The 4,707-nt window shown below is 45.5% G+C and overlaps 1 pseudogene; it reads left to right on the plus strand.

Moving 5' to 3' along the window:
• Positions 1-1,172: 1,172 nt before the first annotated feature.
• LOC109376222 (40S ribosomal protein SA pseudogene) lies at positions 1,173-2,024 on the plus strand (annotated as a pseudogene).
• Positions 2,025-4,707: the final 2,683 nt, after the last annotated feature.

Consider the following 4,707-nt stretch of genomic DNA (forward strand, 5'->3'; position numbering starts at 1 on the left):
AGAAAGAAAGAAAGAAAGAAAGAAAGAAAGAAAGAAAGAAAGAAAGAAAGAAAGAAAGAAAGAAAGAGAAAGAAAGAAAGAAAGAAAGAGAAAGAAAGAAAGAAAGAGAAAGAAAGAAAGAAAGAAAGAAAGAAAGAGAAAGAAAGAAAGAAAGAAAGAAAGAAAGAAAGAAAGAAAGAAAGAAAGAAAGAAAGAAAGAAAGAAAGAAAGAAAGACTGATGTAGGTTTAACTGAGCTAATGCATGTAAAACACCTATCACAGAGTCTGGCACATAGTAGATATTCAATAAATGTGGTGATGCTGGTGGTAATTTGCAGGTAGTCACTCCTCATGGGTAAGAGATTATCATTTGCAATATGGAAAACAAGTGCCAGGCTCTAACCCATGCTGGGGGAATTAGCCGCCAGTTCAGTTCACATTTTCCTTCTCCCACTTCAGCACTTGCCCCTGTGGCCCCCACTCCATCAGCATGAAAACTTTCAGCCCTGAATGAGGGCCCACATGCCCAGTCCCTATGCTGAGAGTGTTCCTGTTCGGCCTTTATTTGCAGCCCAGACACACCACTGGGATTGTCCTGCCTGTCGCAGCACAAAAAATTCCCACCATCTTACGCTGATGACAGGGCACCCACCACTGGGTGCACAAATGCACACTGGCTGGAAGGAAGTCTGATTGCCCAGCAAGTCCATTTGTTCCTTGCTTTAAAGTGATCAATCATTTACTCAGATTTCAGTGAAATAGCCTGAAACAGGGAAGGAAAAAATAACCCAGAGCTTGGACACAGGAGATTAGAGGCGAGTCTCAGCAGTGGTACCGAGCAGGCAGCCACATCAGGACGAGCAAAGCCCTTGGGCTCTGGGCTTCTCGGCCAGGAGTCGAGTGGGTAGAGCGTGATTGAGTCTCAGCAGGGACCTGGGGCTCTGGCTGCTGCTAAGCTTCAGCCACAGTCACTTGCCAAGGCTGTTAGAGATTTTTCGGTTCAAGGTTATTCCTGGAATCCCATCCTCAACTTATGGAGCACTGGCCCCTCCTGTTCATTTCAGGCAGCTCTCCTTCAGCAACTGCCAATAAAGACGTATCAAAAACCTTTCAGCTTTATCCACAGTACCCAGAGACAGACCCACACAGTGTTGTTCTTGATTCCCACATAACTTAAAGGGAATCTTTCACAATGTCCAGAGCCCTTGAGGTCCTGCACATAAAGGAGGAGGATGTCTTCAAATTCCTTGCAGCAGGAACCCACTGAGGTGGCACCAACCTTGACTTCCAAATGGAGCAGTACATCTACAAATGGAAGTGATGACCTCTACATCATAAATCTGAAGAGAACCTGGGAGAAGCTTCTGCTGGCAGCTTGTGCCATTGTTGCCATTGAAAACCTGGCTGATGTCAGTGTCATATTGTCCAGGAATACTGGCCAGCAAGCTGTGCTGAAGTTTGCTGCTGCCACTGGAGCCACTCCTACTGCTGGCCACTTCACTCCTGGGACCTTCAGTAACCAATCCAGGCAGCCTTCCGGGAGCTGAGGCTTCCAGTGATTACCGATGCCAGGGCTGACCACCAGCCTCTCACAGAGGCATCTTATGTTAACCCGCCAACCACTGCTCTGTGTAACACAGACTCTCCTGTGCACTATGTGGACATTGCCATCTTTTGCAACAAAAAGGGAGCTCACTCCATGAGTCTGAGGTGGGGATGCTGGCCTGGGAAGTTCTGTGCATGCATGGCACTGGTCTCCCATGAGCACCTGTAAGAGGTCATGCCTCACCTCTATTTCTACAGAGACCCTTAAGAGATTGAAAATGAAGAGAAGGCCAGTGCTGTAAAGGCTGTGACCAAGAAGGAATTTCAGGGTGAAGGGACTCCTCTAGTTCCCGAGTTCACTGCTGCTCAGCCTGAGGCTGCAGATTGGTCTGAGGGTGAGCAGGTGCCCTCTGTGCCTATTCAGGAGTTTCCTGCTGAAGGCTGGCGTGCTCAGCTGCCCCTGAAGACTGGTAGCAGCCCCCACTGCTCAGGACACTGAATGGTAGGAAGAACCACTGAGTGGTCTTAAGCTGTTCATCCACAAAAAATGGCGTTAAGGTTGACAAGAAAATAGTTTCTAAAAAAAAAAAAACAAACTCACCCATTAATGTCCTCTGACGCAGCAACTATACCTTCAGTAACCTATCCTAATGAAATAATACTGAATATGGAGATAGCCTTAGGTACGAAGATGCTCACCAGCAATACTATAATAACAAAACAGCAGAAACAACCTATTGGTTGGAATGCTATTGCCAGCCCAACAGCAAGGAATTTATTTAGAGTACAGACCATCAAGACATTAAAATGCATGTTTACTATGAATTTATGATAAGGGAAAGTGTGTTGACTATGATGTTAAGTGAGACGAGTCAGAAACAAGAGCAGTATGAGTACAGCTCTGTCAGAGATAAATAAACAACAGAATCATATCTTATATGATTATATGAGATATCATCATCAGGTGAAGTTGAGCGAAAGGGAAACAGAAAATCTCTATCATTTTTGCAACTTCTTGTGAGACTATTTTAAAATAGAAATTATTATTTTTTTAAGCAGAAACAATTGTGCACAAGGAAGCAACATAAAATAATGGCTAATAGCACATGCTTTAAAAAAAAAAAAGAAGTGTAGGGGATGAGTTATGGAAGGGATTTTAAATCCAGTCCTTCCCTTCCATTTAATCTGTGCTCATAACACAGATTCCATAAGATTTTTTTCTGATAACCACCCTCCTTGCAGCCGACCACCCTATCACTTGAGTCTTCTTAGCAGAGTAGTTCTGATACCATGCCTGACACAAGAAATTGGTGCCTTATAACTTCATCAGAACAGTTGTAGCATTTATTATTTACCACTGTGTGCCAGGCACTGTGCAAGGTGTTTTCCAAAAACAGCTGCTCCCACAATTTAAAAAGGTATTATTAATTCTAGTTTAAAGGTGACAAAATTAGATTGAGAGAGTTCCAATGACTTCCAACATATCACAGCTGATGAGTAACAAGGGCAGGATTTAAGTCAGAGACATTTAACTTCAAATCCCAGGTTCTTTTCAATGTATTTATTAATTATTTAATTTTTTTAAAGTTTCCTTTTTTGATGTAACAGCAAATGTCCCTATAGGGCCTCAGTTGCCCATCAGTGAAATTGAGCGATTGGATTGAGTAAGGCCTATAGTCTTCCTGACCCTAAGACACAAGGATTCCCCAGCAACTTCAGTTGCCCCCCTGAGATGTCTCCTAGCTCAGTAATGCTCAACCACTCAGGGAGCTTTTAATCCCAAGGCTGGGGCCTCAAACCCAGAAATTCTGAATTGTCTAGTCTGGGGTGAGCTTGGCCATATGTGTTGACCTTTCTCCTTCTCCACTCCCTACCCCATCCCATAACCCCCCACAAACCCCCAAGCCCAGCTTTCTAAATCATGCTTCTCACTGGAACCAGGACATTCTTTCTAAAGCAAGTAAGATCGTGGAGCTCCCCTCTTTTTGCTACTTTGGTAGCTCCCCAGAGTTTATGGGAGCCCTTAAGATGGTCCCCAGGGCCATTCCCAGCCTGGCTCTAGACCACCCTCCCGTATCTTCTGCAATCACTCAGACCAGCGCCCCACACAGACTGCGTGACATTTCCCAAACACACCATGCACTACCACACCTGTTTCTCCTTATCGGGAAGGCTCTCCCAGCCTGTTACCTACTTTATTCGCTCACTCAGCTTTCAAATCCACTGCCCAGCTCCTCGCCAGCTTTCACCTTCACACCTCGCTGCATCATCTGACAATTCTTTCCTGATTCCCTCAGGCAGAGCTAAGAATTCTGTCACCCATGTTCCTGTATGTGTCTTAGGCAGGTATTAAAACCCTGAGCACCGATTTTGCTCACCTCTCTGTGAGTTCCTTGAGAGCTGTACTATGTCCACGCCTGTGCCCCTAGAGAATGGTATGTGCCTAAAATAGCCCCTCAATATTTGTTCAATAATTGAATGAATGAATGGACAGAATGAATGAATGAATGGACAGCATGAAAGAAAGAGCCAATGCTGTGCTCACGCTTTACTGAGAAAGGTCCAAATATTTCCTAAATAGTTTCTTCCTCAGACCAACTACAAGGTATCCTGACTAGCAGCCACTTCCGCTGAAACTGAAGAGGGCAGAGTGGCCGGGAGAAGTGAAGAAAAAGTAGCCAGAGCCAGACTTCTCCTCACAGCTTACGTCAGGGGTCTCAAACTGGCAGCCCACACGCTAGACGAGCCCACAGAAGTGTTTTGTTTGGCCCAGAAAGTGTTTTAAAAATTGGGAAATTTCACAGAAAATCCAGCTGTACGCTTTCTCCTGAACTACCCGAGAACCATGAGGCTCTTGACCTGTAATCCAATCAGGATCCATTGACTGGATCCGGGTAGCTGCTGCCCACCTCTGAGAAACCACAGCGTGCTCTCAAGCCTGGCATAGCCCCCCCCCTCCTTACCACCCTCTCCACTAATGCTGCCAGCCTGGCCCCTGTAGGCATTTGAGTTTGCAACCCCTGGCTTAAACACCCTGTTTGGTTTAAGGAATTCAAATGCCCGTGTGCTCATTTTCTGTGCCAAAGAATAAGAGAAAGGATTTCTCCCCAGGCTAGGGAGTTGAATAAAACCCCCGCTGACTGCGCATCAGTTTAGCCCTGAGAATGCCAGAGGCCAGGGCT

This window comes from Hipposideros armiger, unplaced genomic scaffold (genome assembly GCF_001890085.2).
Source record: "Hipposideros armiger isolate ML-2016 unplaced genomic scaffold, ASM189008v1 scaffold_1071, whole genome shotgun sequence".
Classification (NCBI taxonomy): Eukaryota; Metazoa; Chordata; class Mammalia; order Chiroptera; family Hipposideridae; genus Hipposideros; species Hipposideros armiger.